Genomic DNA, 15,337 nt, shown 5'->3' on the forward strand with positions numbered 1-15,337 from the left:
TGCCTTTTTAACAGAGCCCTGTTAGGTGACAGCTGCTTTTGGTTTGTTTTGTTTTTTTCAGATTGTTAAGACAACAGTAGGGGGCCGGGACAAGTTCAGACATGTTTTAACACACCTCCACCTCTCTCCCCCTTGGCTTTATCAGGGGAGGGGTGCTGCAAGGGGCTTATCAGCTGTTACCATGACAATAGGGGAGCTGGCCCATTAACCATTAGCTCAGAATTCCTACTGAAAAGTGTGTTAAAAGCAAATGCAACCTTTTCTCGTTTGTTTCTGCCCCTGCTCTGTTTTAAAAGCAGGAAAGATTTTGTGAATGCCTTTTGTTTTGTGATCTGCTCTATCCGTGAGCTCTTAAACCCTGTCTTTTAACTAAAAACTGTTAAAATAAAGACGCTTCTTTTCTGGCCACATCATTTCCAGGTGGGGGGTTTTGACTAAGTCTGTTTCCCCTATTTCCGCCTACGTGGTCAGAAAAGCGCATTTCCGCCGCGTCATTTACCCTATTTCCGCCTACGTGGCCAGAAAAGCGCATTTCCGTTGCTTCATTTACCCTATTTCCGCCTATGTCATCAGAAAAGCGCATTTCCGGTAGGGGCAGGCACTCCCATTTCCGGTGATGTCATCAAAAAGTGCATTTCCGGGGCGGGACATGAGGGGGCGGGGCAATGGGAGGGGTGGTGCTTGAGGGGCGGGGTCATGGGTGGGGGTGGGGCCATGGGCGGGGCTAGCACCATTCATTCCTATGGGAGGGGCGGGGCTTAGGTGATGAGTGGGGCGTGGCCAAGGGTGGGGGCATGGGCGGGGCTACCACCATTCATTCCTATGGGAGGGGCGGGGCATGGGCAGAGACTAAGGCGGGACAATGGGCGGGGCTTAACCCGGAAGTGAACGCTGATTGGTCGATCCTTATCTCTGACAGCTGTCAATCATTTTGACATGAGGTGTACCCATTATACTACTGACATGTATTAATACGGCATGCTATACAGTACATTGGTGGTGACACTGAAACAGAGAGAAGATGCAAAGGCTCCTTTAGGAATTGAACAATGGTAATTATGGGGTTCATTCTTCAAACAAAAAACATCCAAAAAAGCAACATAAAGTGGCAGATAGATGTTTTTCTCCAAAACATCCAAATTTCTACTGTATGTTTGAAACCCAGTTTTAACATGGTTTTCTATGCAGTTCATATACAGAGTGTCTAAATATCAAGGGGGGGGGGGGGGTTGGAGGCTTGATTTGGGTGGGACTAAGGCAGTCTCTTGATTTGGATGTTTTCTGCAATAACGGAACATCGTAGAAAATGTCCTGGGAAAAATTGGACATTTGAGGGTAGACCTGTTTCAATAACAGCTAAGTGCCAAACAGGCGCCCAAACTGATCAGATGACCACTCCCACAGTGGTCACTGACCCCCCTCCTACCCCAAAAAGATGTTAAAGAAATAGTACATACCAACCTGTATGACAACTTCAGATTAGGGTTACCAAATAGCTCCAGAAAATGGAGGAAGGATTCAGACATCCAGGTTTTACTTCCATTGCTTTCAATGGAAATAAAACATGGATGTCTCAATCCATCCTCCTTTTTCTGGAGCCATATGGAAACCCTACTTCAGATGTTATGGCCTATCCTATTATGAATGAGGTGCAAACAGGTCCCTGGAGTAGCCTAGTGGTTGGTGCAGTGGACTATAGAAAAGAGGACCCAGCTCCATATCCCACACTAACTAGTACACTTGTGGTCGAACATGTGAGTCCTCCAAAGCCTACCTAAAACCTACCTATTACTCTGAGGACAGCAAGATTCATTCTGGAGCAGAGCAAGACCATTGCCCTTATGGCCATTGCTCTGTTTGCAGATATTCATTGGCCATATAGTGAATGCACCTTTTTCATTCAAATTAAATTAAATTAAGTGCTTTCACCAATTATTCGTCAGCAGCAGTTATATATATATGATTTTATGTCCATGTGTCAAAGTATATATGGGACAGACTTTTCAAGTTATTTGCAATAGAATTCAAGATCATCTAAGCTGGATCCAAACAGGTACAATGGAAGCGCCATTGGTTCAACACTGGTAAGAACAGGCTTACAGTTTATCAGACCTAAGATTTGTGGTGTTGGAAGCTCCTTCTTTGCCCCATGGAGATAATATACCCATTCATTTATGGAGGAAAGAACAGCGCTGGATCCACCGTTTGGGCAGTATACAGCCCAATGGACTGAACTGAGAAGTGGAGTGGAGGATTTTTTATAGTTCAGTTGTGAGTTTTGGCAATAAAATTTTGTTATCAGAATTTTCATTTTTCTTTTATTTTTAGTTCTCGTAAAACTTTTGGTTCTCCCACACTTTGCGTGAGAGGGTGGGGTTTGTAGACTGTCCTCCAATGGTGTTTTCTGATATCACTGTATACACACTCTTTGTGGTTTTTAAATGACACGTTTCGTGGGGAAGCGGACGCACACATTTTGGAAAGTTTAATGTTGACTCAAGAGGTACTATCTGAAGCACCAGAAATGCTTTTTTAAGGTAGGTTTTTATTTTTTTTAGCATTTGTTTGTTTGTTCTTTTCATAGAACTTACATGAGATTTTTGTACTCGACTTCCTGAAGCAGCCATCAGCAAAACATGGACAATGCCGAAGTCGGGTTTATAGCTATTTAATGTTGATGAAATAAGTATGATTTTTTTCATGTTAACATAGACTATTTTCTACACCTTGAAAGATTGATAGGTGTTCTATGATTAGAATGTTAAATGGTTTTATCCATTTTTAAAGCTTCACCAAACCAGGGCAAACAGTGGCTTACTCCATGTCTATCTCAATAGCAGACTATGGACGTTTCCTCCAGGAACCAGTCCAAACCCTTTTTATACACAGACGCCTTCAGAAACGAGTTCCAGAGCTTACTATTTGTTGAGTGAAAAAACATTTCCTTCTATTTATTTTAAAAGTATTTCCATGTAACTTCAATAAGTATCCTCTAGTCTTTGTACGTTTGAAAGAGTAAAATATCAATTCACTTTTAACTGCTGTACACCACTCAGGATTTATAGACCTCAATCATATCCTCCCTCAGCCGCCTCTTTTCCAAACTGAATAGTCCTAACCTCTTAAGTCTTTCCTCATATGGGGGGAATTTCATCCCATCTCTAAGGGCACCTTTTAAAAAGCCACAGTAGTGATTCTCCCACGGCAAATGCATTAAAGCCCATAGGAATTGATTGGGTTTTGGTGCATTTGCTGCAGGGGAATTGCTACCACATAACCACAACATAACCCCTGCCTAATTACATCCAAGCTACACCTGTATACCCCCAACCACCTCCTCTGCTCTGAAGCAGAGAGGCAACTATGCATTCCCCCTGGAAGATCTCTCCAGATGGAAATGACCTGCAAGCTCTCCTACAGCCACTTTATCCCTTGACTATGGAACCAGCTGCTTATACAGATAAGAGCACAGAACTCCCTGATGACATTCCGAAGAACAGCGAAGACCTTCTTCTTCAGCTGAATGGACGCCAGTATTCAGACTTCTATTTATATCTTTCCTCCTATATACATTTGTAACAAATCATGCCTTTAACCTACTGTATATGTTTTTGCTGTATCCCGCTCTGAGCTTCTGGAAGGACAGAATAGAAATCTAAATAAGTAAATAAATACCATGGCTTTGTAAAAGAAGCCCTAACAGGGAAATTCTATAACAGGTGTCTAAAGATAGGAACCTAAGTTAGGCACCTAACTTACCCTCTCCTTTACTAACGCATAGCTCGGGTTTTAGTGCCAGCAGGGGCAGTAACTGCTCCGATGCTCATAGAATTCCTATGAGTGTCAGAGCCATTACCGCCGCTGCCGCTGCTAAAACCCGCACTATGGAGGGGGTTAATTAGTATATTGGCTTCAATTATGAGCTTTAATAAACTCATAACTGGAAAAAAAATTAATTGGGTGATAGGCACCTATCCTTTTAAGCATGATTTGACATATGATAGGCGCCTATCTTAAGGAGTCTCATTACGCCTAACTCCAAAGTAGGTGTGTTTAGGGGCGGAGAAGGACTTAGGTGCCATGGTGCGCGATTCTGTAAAGTACTTAGGTGCCTATAATGTAGGCTTTTAAAACCCTGGCCTACATTTTAGTCACCTAATAGGCACCTACATTCTAGTTAGGCACAATTCTGTAATGGGGGCCTAAGTATGATTGTCATGAAATAGGTGCCTAACTTTAGGCGCGTATCTTTTTAGGCCCCCCAGTTACAAAATCTGTCCCTAACAACCTTTATCCAGTTCTAGTTAATATTTCTTCCAATTTGTTCTGGACATTTTGAACATGGTTAATATTTAGTCCCTTTTCCTCTGATTTTCAGCATCTGAACTGAGGTAATTGTCACTGACTACATTTCAGGTATTTATGCCGTCGCAGGGCAGTAGGGGAGCTACCAAACCGGAACTCTCAATGCTGTATACTTAACGTGACCATTTATTTTTTTCATCCAAACGGGACATCTATTAATATTCAGTCCCGCCCCCAATCCCGCCCTAGCCCCGCCCAAAATTTCTTCCATTCATTTTTCATGTACACACAATATCTTATTATTTCATAATGGTAACCATAAAATTAAAAAAAAACACAAAGCACCCTATACGCAGAGAAAATGTTAATTATCATTTATATTTGGGGGGTTTTCAAAGATGTTACCTCAGTAACTATAGAAAAATAGACAAATATAGTGCAAAATATAGACAGCAGATATAAATTCTCAAAACTGACACATTTTGATCACTAAATTGAAAATAAAATCATTTTTCCTACCTTTGCTGTCTGGTGATTTCACGAGTCTCTGGTTGCATTTCCTTTTGACTGTGCATCCTTTCTTTCATTTCTTTCTGCACTCAGGCCCAACAATTGTCCCTTTCTATTCCCTCCCTCCTTCCTTCCTACGTCCTTAGTGCCCCCAATGCCTCCTTCCTATGTCCTTAGTGTCCCCAGCGCCTCCTTCCTATGTCCTTAGTGCCCCTTTCTATGTCCTTAGTGCCCCCAGTGCCTCCTTCCTATGTCCTTAGTGTCCCCAGTGTCTCCTTCCTATGTCCTTAGTGCCCCCAGATGCAGTGTCAGTTCTCTTTTGTACCTTTGTTCCAGGTCTCCCCCTCTCTCCCTCCTCTGTTATGATTTTGCCTCTCTCTGCTCTTCCTCAGGGGCTCTCCCCCTCTGTCTACACCTATCAAAGTCCTGCTTCTGCCTCCTGTCTTTCCCCTTTGGTCCAGGCCTTTATCTCTCTAGTCTTTCTTCTACTTACAACACCCCCTTCTCTGCCTCTTTCTCTCCTTTCTTCATCCCTCCTTCCTATGTCCCCCTCACTGCCTTCCAGCCTTTGTCCCACCCCCTCCCAAAAAGCCTGCCTGCCTGCCTACCTCCCCCAAAGCCAGCCTGCCTATCTCCCCCAAAGCCAGCCTGCCTGCCTGCCTACCTCCCCCAGAGCCAGCCTGCCTGCCTACCTCCCCCAAAGCCAGCCAGTCTGCCTCCCTAACTCCACCAGAGCCAGCCTGCCTGTCTACCTTTCCCCAAAGCCAGCCTGCCTGCCTCCCTCAACCCAAAGTCAGCCAGTGTGCCTGCCTACCTCCCCCGAAGCCAGCCAGCCAGCCTGCCTACCTACCTCTCTGCTGTGCAAAAGCCAGACAGCTTGCCTGCCTACCTCCTTCCCCACCCCTACCGCTGGGAAAAAGCCTACCTCCAGGCCTGATTTAAACTTCCCCACGGTCCACCGCCGCTGCTCCTCTGTTTACCTCCCTGGCGCTAATCGCGCCCAGAAGCCTTCTTCCTGACGTCAATTCTGACGTCGGAGAGGACGTTCTGGGCCAGCCAATCGCTGCCTGGCTGGCCTGGAACATCCTTTCCGACATCAGAATTGATGTCGGGAAGAAGGCTTCTGGGCGCGATTAGTGCCAAGGAGGTAAGCAGAGGAGCAGCGGCGGCAGACCTGGAGGGAGGTTTAAATCGGGCCTGGAGGGAAGCTTTTCTTTATTTTTGGTGCGGCAGGGAGGGACAGGAAGCAATTGCCTGTCCCGTTGTCCCCGCGCACAGCTTCGGGATGCTGTCCCTGAAAACGGGGCATTTTGGCATCCCGAAGCTGTGTGTGTGGGGACAACGGGGCAAGGCATCCGAAAACGGGACTGTCCCGTTCAAAACGGGACATATGGTATACTTATGTATACTAGTAAAGGTGAAAACTATGATTCTTCAAAGCAAGTTTTCATGTCAATGTATCTCAAAGAAATTTTCTCTTTTGTGTTGGATGTACAAGTATTATTGAAAGAAAATAACTTGTCAAGAAGCAAGGCATAAAAGGAACTCAATGTGCAGCTGGGCAAGAAAGTAAGACTGACACAGTGGGAAACAAACTTTGTCCTGGGCTGGTTCCTGCTGGGCCCCTCAAAAAACAGGAACTATGAGTTAATATAACCCCACCCCCCAGAGTGAATCCTGCACTACCTTTACCTCTGGAGAATGTGGCTCATAAAAATAGGGAAAGTAAAGAGGAAAGCAGCAAGTTATTCTTGCAGGACAGGTAAGAATTGAGGGTTTTTTTTCCTCAGCAAATTATCACAAATCAGCAAGGAAACAGTAAATTCTAAAAATTGTCTTATAATTTTCTTTTCAGCAGCCCTAGCCAGATCCGGTTTATAGCACTAAATGACTAATACATCAGATAAGTATTAGTACATTTTTTTCCTCTTACAATAACTTTTAGTTTTTCTAAAATCTTCTTAAACTTATGTAAAAGGACTGATACTTTGTGGTCCCTTCTCTCGTTGCAGGTCCTGCAAAGCTCAGATAAATATTTTTTTCCCTTTCTCTGTCTCTTCTCCCCTTCAACTCTCAGTCCTCTCTGATATTCAAAATTCTACAAAGCCGCACAGTAACGGCCCCGAAGCCTTTTATATCTCTATGGGCTTCGGGGCCGTTACTGCGTGGCAGCCACTAGCGTGGCTGGGGTTAGTCTCACCAGTTTCTCTTGAGTTCTTCTTTCTTTAATACTGGAACTCAAATCTTTTTCTGTGTTCTTCACTCTCTAATACCTACTCCCTAATCTTTAAGTAACTCAAAGGATAAAAAAAACTCACTAAATCCCAATTCCTTAACTAACTAATTAAAAGCAGAAATAATTAAAGTCCCTTCTAAAGCCCTCCCACAAAGGTAAAAATATTTTCCCTTCTCACACTCACCCCCCCTTTTTACTAAACTGTAATAGTGGTTATAAGCGCAGGGAGCCGAGCTGAATGCTCCACGCTGCTACTGACCTTCATAGATTTCCTATGTGGGGGAGGGGCACTTCTTTGAACCTGCTTTCAATTCCTAACTCCAACCCATCTGTCTTGCATTCCATTTGTAATTCCCCATCCAATCACTGTGTATAGATGCACCTTTTTGTCCAGATTGTCTGTCATAAGTAGATTCTAAGCTCTGCCGAAGAGGGACTGTCTATTCCATGTTTGATGTACAGCGTTGCGTATACCTAGTAGCGCTATAGAAATAATAAATACTAGTATGTTGTGTAAATGTGAACCAGTGTGATCTGCTGGGGATTGTCAGAGCTTGTAGTTTTACTGTAGAGCAGGGGTGTTCAACCTTTTGGCTTCCCCGGGCCGCATTGGCTGAAAAAACATGTTTCTTGGGCCGCACAAACGTGCAAATGCTGCAGCAAGACAAAGGAGGGAGCCAGCAAGATGGAAAACAAATAGGGGCAGCAGAGGAAAACATTGCATTGCCCTCAACCGGGGCTGCACAAAATACTTCACTAGGCCGCATGCGGCCCTCAGGCCGCAGGTTGGACACCCCTGCTGTAGAGCAAGAGGAACCTCAGAATTCTCAATCATTCAGGACCAACTGTCAGTCAGGACTGACTCAGGTCATTCAGGATGACTGTCAATCTATCAGTTAGTCAGGACTATCTAACTGCCTTGACTGACTCTCTGACTGACAATCCTGACTGCCAGTCAACCAGGACTGACTGGCAGTCAGGATTGTCAGTCAGAGAGTCAGTCAAGGCAGTTAGATAGTCCTGACTAACTGATAGATTGACAGTCATCCTGACTGACAGTTGGTCCTGAATGATTGAGAATTCTGAGGTTCCTCTTGCTCTACAGCAGGGGTGTCCAACCTGCGGCCTGAGGGCCGCATGCGGCCTAGTGAAGTATTTTGTGCAGCCTCGGTTGAGGGCAATGCAATGTTTTCCTCTGCTGCCCCTATTTGTTTTCCATCTTGCTGGCTCCCTCCTTTGTCTTGCTGCAGCATTTGCACGTTTGTGCGGCCCAAGAAACATGTTTTTTCAGCCAATGCGGCCCGGGGAAGCCAAAAGGTTGAACACCCCTGCTCTACAGTAATTATTGGTCTATCACCAACTTACCCTTCTAGGTGAAAATTGCTGAAAAGATAATCTTCACTCATCTCTCTGATTTTACAGACAAAACTAATATCCTCCATCCTTACCAGACAAGATTCCGACATCACCATTCCACTGAAATGCCACTGTTTGGTCTCACTTCCTTTAACATTTCCCCTTGATCTCACAGCAGCTTATGATACAGCAGACCATTCTCTCATGCTTCACAGACTTCAACATATTGGCATCACAGGTACCGTTTACAACTGGTCTGTTTCCTATTTTACTAACAGAACAAATAAAGTCTGTTTCCAAAAATCTTCTTCCATTATCTACAATTTGCCCTCTGGAGTCCCTCAGGCCTCTATACTGGCCCTTATCCTTTTCAATCTCTTTCTAGCACCACAATTGACCTTAGCACAGTCTATAAGTTTGACAGCATTTGTCTGTGCAAAAAATATGTTATGTTTATCATGTTTTCTAGTCTACCTTTACCTAGTCAGTATCCAATTTCTCTGCCCATTTTACCCAGCTAGTATTTCAGATATTCAAAATATCAATCACAATCTGGTTCAGATTACCTTATGGCTTCGGGACTACTACTACTACTTATTTCTATAGCGCTGAATGAAAAGCATATACAGCACTGTCCATTTAACATTCAATAGACAGTCCCTGCTCAGAAGACCTTGCAATCTAATTTGGACAGACAGGACGCCTCAGAGTTGGGGAGTTTCTGGCAGAAGGAATGATACAATGGGTTTAGGTATCTGACAGTGATTGAGAGTTAAGAGTTGAAAGCAGCTTCAAAAAAGTAGGCTTTTAGCTTGGATTTGAATATTACTAGAGACGAAGCATGACATATTGGACATATTGCTTCTGGCAACCTGTTCCAGGCATAAGGCACAGCAAGGAAGAAGGGACAGAATCTGGAGTTGGCAGTGGAGGAGAAGGGTACAGATAAGAGGGACTTATCAGATGAACGGAGTTCACAGGGGGGAGCATTGGACAATTGTCTTCTACTAAACCACAGTAAGTCCAAGGCCCTTTTTTTTTTTTTTTTTTTTTTCCAAATGATGGCCCTTGAGAGTTAGCTAGTTCTCTTCTCTCAAACACACCTGTCCTGCTGGCATCCACACTAAAAGTTCTTGGTGTTCTACTAGACAACATGCTTACGCCGGCTTTTTTAAAGCTGTGTTAGAGGTTTTTACTGCGGGTCTGCGAGGTAAATGCTCTGGCGCTCATAGGATTCCTTCGTTTTTAGCATCAAAAATGAGCTATTTTTGTATATGGTGGCTGTAGCTCATCAGGCTTTAGCTCCTTCTTGGATCACATTTTTGGATTACAGTATTAAATAAATCCATATTCCATGAATTTTGTTCTTTATAAAAGTTTCATTTGCCAGATAGCAATGTCAGGATCATTCATTTGAAGAATGGCATAGCAGGGTGTAGGGATTCCTGTGGAGTACTGACAGTGTGCATTTAGACTTGACTGTTTTAATAATGAGGTACATTAATAAAATGTTTTGAGGGGGGGTGGCTTTTGGTTGGGGTACTGTCCTTTGATAATGGAGTTCCTTTCTGCCTTTTTGTAGTTGGTTTTGATTGTACATTACTGAATTTACTATTTAGTAACAAGACAGTATATTAAGTGTAATAAAACTGTAGTTTCCCATATCAGCCCTAGAAAACTAATTTGCATATGACATGTCTTCATTTGCATCCACGGACATGCTAATTTTACCATGCTCATGCTAACATTTCAGTTAATTTCAATATGCAGGACAAAGCTGTCTTCCATAGCACTCCATGTTTTTTATTTTCTTTTTTTAGTGTTCACAAGAGAGACTTAACATACATTTAAATTTTACTCCATCAGCTTTGGTCATAAAAACTTCACCGGCTTCCTACCATCAGCTTTATCAAGGTTAGGGCTGAATGCTAAATCAAATTACAGAATGTTAGTATTTTCAAATTGAGAAGCACTGTTTGTTACTGATACATATTAATGAGCACACTCTTATTTGTGATAACACTTTGTGATGTGAACAATTGCATTTTGTTGTAATAAATTTGCTGAGATAATCACTTAGTTCCATATGAGTATTATTGAAAACAGAGATGATTGTAAATTTTATCTTTTGACAGGGTAATAAAACCTTCATGCAGCAAGTGCTCCTGACTGGCAACCAGTTCCATAGTTGTAGGTAAGTCAGCAGTCTTTATTAGCTGAGGTCTGATGAAATAGATCAGTAACTTCTCAATAAGAAGATGTCACAAACTTTCTTTAGACAAAGTGTGACCTTTAATGTCATACAGATAAGCTGTTGATCTTGTATGGGTGATTTTGTAAAGTATTTTTCATGCCTAAAGGCCTTTTTACCCATACAAGGGCTTTTATAATATGGGGTTATACAAAATATGCCGTTTACCCGTATGTGATCTAAGTGTTTACACATTCAGAGGCAGAGTTTGGATGAAGTGCAGGTTGAGGTATTGTTTATGACAGAATAACAAAGAGGATAATACTGGATATGGTACTTACAAATTGGAAAAGTGTCTCTAATGTCATGCAGGTGACTACCTGGGTTCCAATGATCACCAGACTGGGTTTTTTTTAGTTCAAAATTTTTTATTGACTTTAATGTACAGATACAGAAGAAAAATTATGGTAACAAGGCATAGTATAGAGAAGTTGCACTAATGTAAGTGATTAGAAAGAGGATGAATACATGCTTTTATTGAAGGACAAAGAAGAGGTGGACTACACAAGGGTCAGGATTCTGGAATTTAGGATTATCTGCTTCGGCTTTGTTAAGGCGGGCATGCACCATAGGCATGATCTAAATGAAGAACAGAGGGCTAATTTAAAAGGTCTATTCAAAACTTTTTGGGTCCTGCTTGCAGGAATAATTTTGTATGGCTTAACTCTAGGCACAATTTTCAAACCGTTGCCATTACTGTTTTATAAAGATATATACTTCCAGATTCTATATATGGTGAAAAAAGTTGCATGTGCTGATAAGTGGCCACTAACAAGCAATTATCAGCACATTGGCACTAATTTGAATTTACGTACACAACTTTCTAAGCATACTCTATAAAATGGAACATGCAAATTCTAAAGCACAGATCTCAAAAGGGAACATGGCTATGGGAAGGGCATGAGTAGGACATGGGTGTTCCTAAAACTTCCATGCAGTGTTATAGAGCTGTGTTTCCCAACCCTGTCCTGGAGGACCCCCCAGGCCAGTCGGGTTTTCAGGATAGCCTAATGAATATGCATGAGAGAGATCTGCATATAATGAAGGTGCCAGGCATGCAAATATGTTCCATGCATTTTCATTAGGGCTATCCTGAAAACCCGACTAGCCTGGGGGTCCTCCAGGACAGGGTTGGGAACCACTGTTGTAGAGTATGCCTAATCCATGCAGAATTTAGGTGTGGGCATTGTGACATTTCCATCCCTAGAGGTGCTAAACCAGTTGCCAGAGGCAGGAAATCAGATGAAGGTAGAGCCTCAGAGGCTGCAGAGGACAGGGCTGCCTATCCTGAAGAGAATGAGCTTGACTCTGACCTAGAACCTATTCTAGAGCCAGAGCCTGGCAGGAAAGCAAGCTCCCTTAGAAAGTTCAGTCAGGTTTCAAACTATAATATCCCCAGTGAACTGCGAGGGAGCCAGAGAGCAGTCAAACCTGTGTCCCAGCTACATAAGCTAGGGAGTGGCTTTAACAGTTTAAAACAGCTCTCAGAGTGTGAAGCAGGCAGTTCAGGAAGACCTGGCAGATAGGGCTCTTCTGGCCAGGCAAGGGTAAAGCACCAAGCAGGAGCCCATGGAATGGGAAGGCCCTGCACCCCAGGATACTACAGAGCTGGAAGCCCCAGAAGAAAGCATGGACATAGCGTTTGAAATTCCTAGAGCTGAACCAGAACAGATGGATGTGAGTTTGGCAATTTCCTGCCAGTGATTTAATTTACCCTTTTTGGATATTAGTTTTTGGGGACCATTGACAGATGAAGTCAACTATCAAGGAACTGTGTTTGTGAATGATTTTTTTTTTTTGTAGTTGCACAGCAGTGGGGGCTGGGCAGGAAGCAGTGCTGGAATTGTGCACATCACTAATTGAACTGCTCTACACTAGCTGGGACTGAGCTTGTAGGAAGCTGGTGTGTTTTTTTTTTTTTTGTTTGTTTGTTTGCTGCATTGCAACAGGGTGACTTCCAGAATTGGGGAGGGTTCACAGAAGACCTCGGGTTAGGAATTTTGTGGGTGCTTGTTAAAAGCTGTTATTAGAGTGAACCCAGCAATTCTGTCCCAGTTCTAAGAACTGGAGAGTTGCTATGGCCTAGAGAGGCAACAGTGTAGAACTGTGATTCTACCAGGTTTTGGGGTTTGTTTGTTTTTATTTTGAAACTACAAGAGCCTGGTGAAGAGCAGGACTGAGTTACATGAAGCCCAGATCTCTAGAAAGAGGAGTAAAAGTGTTTTTTTCTTCCTTGTTTGGAGCGGTATGGAGCTGCCCAGGACATTATTCTGAACTTGGTGTTACTTACCTGGGGAAGTACTTGAGTTTGTGTTGGATTATGAACTGGCTATTACGAACTGTGTGCTTGTTGAGTGAAAGCCAGTAAAACAGTTTTGCTTTGTTTTTATTATTAAATTTACTGCAATGGTCTCAGAGCTTTTTTATTTATTACTATTACACTAGAGAGCTGAATTACTGTGTAGTGTCTCCCCCCTTTGGGAACCACGCCAGGGTCGTGCTGCCACCTGTCGGCGGCCCCCACAGTCTTCTAGCGGGCCTGACTGGAGACAGCATTTACACCAGGTTTTAGTTGGCATAAATGGTTGCATCTAAATTTTAGTCAACGAGCTGGCCACTATGCGTATTCTATAAACTGTGCCTAACTTTAGGCAAGGTTTAAAAAATAGTGCTGTGTTTTTTTTAATTCCATGCTGATTTTTCCTGCACCATATATAGAATTAAGTCCATAGTGCATATGTGGCTTTATAAAATAGTCTAGAAATATCTATTTATTAGGATTTATTAACTACCTTAATAAGAAATTCAGCTATGGTGGTGTAGAGCAGTTTAATATAAAATATAATTTCGTTAACACCATAACAATAGTACAATGACCAATAACCTTGGCATTTGCAGCACAGTCATTATCACTAACAAGCTTAACATTACTGAACACAGCGACTCAAATGTACTTGGTGGAAACTGGCTTCAGCCTGTTTATTTAATACAATGCGATATAAACCCTTACATAACAATAACACTAGCCTCTTTTCTCTCATGTTAACGTCCCCCATAATCCAAAATACTGAATTAATTACACATAACTGCAATCCAAGCAAGCCCTGCAGTGACGCCAAGACCTCACCCTGGCTTGGAGCATTGCAATGACCCCCCCCCCCCCCCCGAGCCCATTTATCATCACATCCCAACTTCATTCAATGGCATGTCCTTTTATATCCCTTGTCTCTTTGATTTTAGGCCACTTGCTTCCTATCAAGCTGCAACCCCCCCTGTTCATCTCAACTACCAACCCCCCCCCCTGTTTTTCCTTACCCACACATTAGTCGTGTCCCCATCTGTTATCACCGGTTCCTCCCTCTCTATTGTTTAGGTTTGTCTGCTGGTACTTTTTTTTGTTGTTATTAAAAAAAATAAAAAAAATCAAAGGGTAGGGTTGGGAGGGGAAGAAAGGAAGGGAAAAACACCCATTCACTATTGCCCAGCTCAGCCCTTCTATCCAAACTCCTATCTTCCAGTACTAATCTCCTTCCCTACCTGCCAAAATCCTAGTTCTTCCCTATCACTCTCCGCTCTTTCCTCGTGTTACCAATCATCTCCTCCTTGTTGCTTCCATTTTCCCTTCTCACTCTCTTCCCTCTTCCTTAACTGTACCTGGCTTCAACTTTTTACTCTCAAACCCCCCCCCCCCCCCCCGCACCTCCTAATGCACATCCAACCCCAGTCTTTGCGCAGGCTCAGGCAAGGTTATCCACCCCCAATAAATCTCATGGGGCACCCACAAAGGAATAAATACAGTCAATAAGGACACTTGGAGATGGCAACTTGAAACCTAATAATATAGCTAACATGAAACAGTGTCAGAAATATAAACATTTAACAGCACTGTAGAACATTATATAACAGAAATATGATAAATGGTAGCACAATACAAATGATAATAGACAGCATGGAAAAAAAATCAAGTAATATAGATACAATATGAAATCAGCATACCAGTGAAATACCTAATAAGCACACACTATAACATTCAAACAACATACTGTAGATATGCCTATTTCTAAGATACAATAAAATGCTATTTCTAATGCTATTACTAAGATACAATAAAACATCTTACTATGTATCCAAAGAACCAATTGCCAATATATAGGAAGTTACAGAGTGTGGAGGCTACACCTGATACACGCTGGTATCATATCATGCAATTTTACAAGGATACAGATAATGATGCTCCTTGGGAGAACCTTAGAGTTCTCAAGATGTTCAGAGGGCTTACTTATTCTTTAAGTACTGTGGTCCATTTTGTCTGATGACATTGAAAATCAATCATAAATTTAGTCTTGTAAGGTACTGGTAGCCAGTGTAGGTTTTGTAACAAGGGTGTGATATGGCTATACCACTTGCAACCTTCTATTAGTTCTGCTGCAGCGTTCTGGATTAGTTGGAACTGCCTCAGATTCTTTTTTTGCAGTGCACAGGACATTGCAGTAGTCCAGTTGTGACTACTATAGCCAGATTGTCTTTTCAATATCAGTAGAGAGACTTCATGGTTGTTGCAGATGATAGAAGCAATTTTAAAGGTTGTTAAGAGTCTAACAATATCGCAAGATTCCTGATCTGTTATATTAGAGGGAGTTCATATTTCACAAAAGGTATTTTGAAGTCAAATATTTGCG

This window comes from Geotrypetes seraphini, chromosome 5 (genome assembly GCF_902459505.1).
Source record: "Geotrypetes seraphini chromosome 5, aGeoSer1.1, whole genome shotgun sequence".
NCBI classification, from domain to species: Eukaryota; Metazoa; Chordata; class Amphibia; order Gymnophiona; family Dermophiidae; genus Geotrypetes; species Geotrypetes seraphini.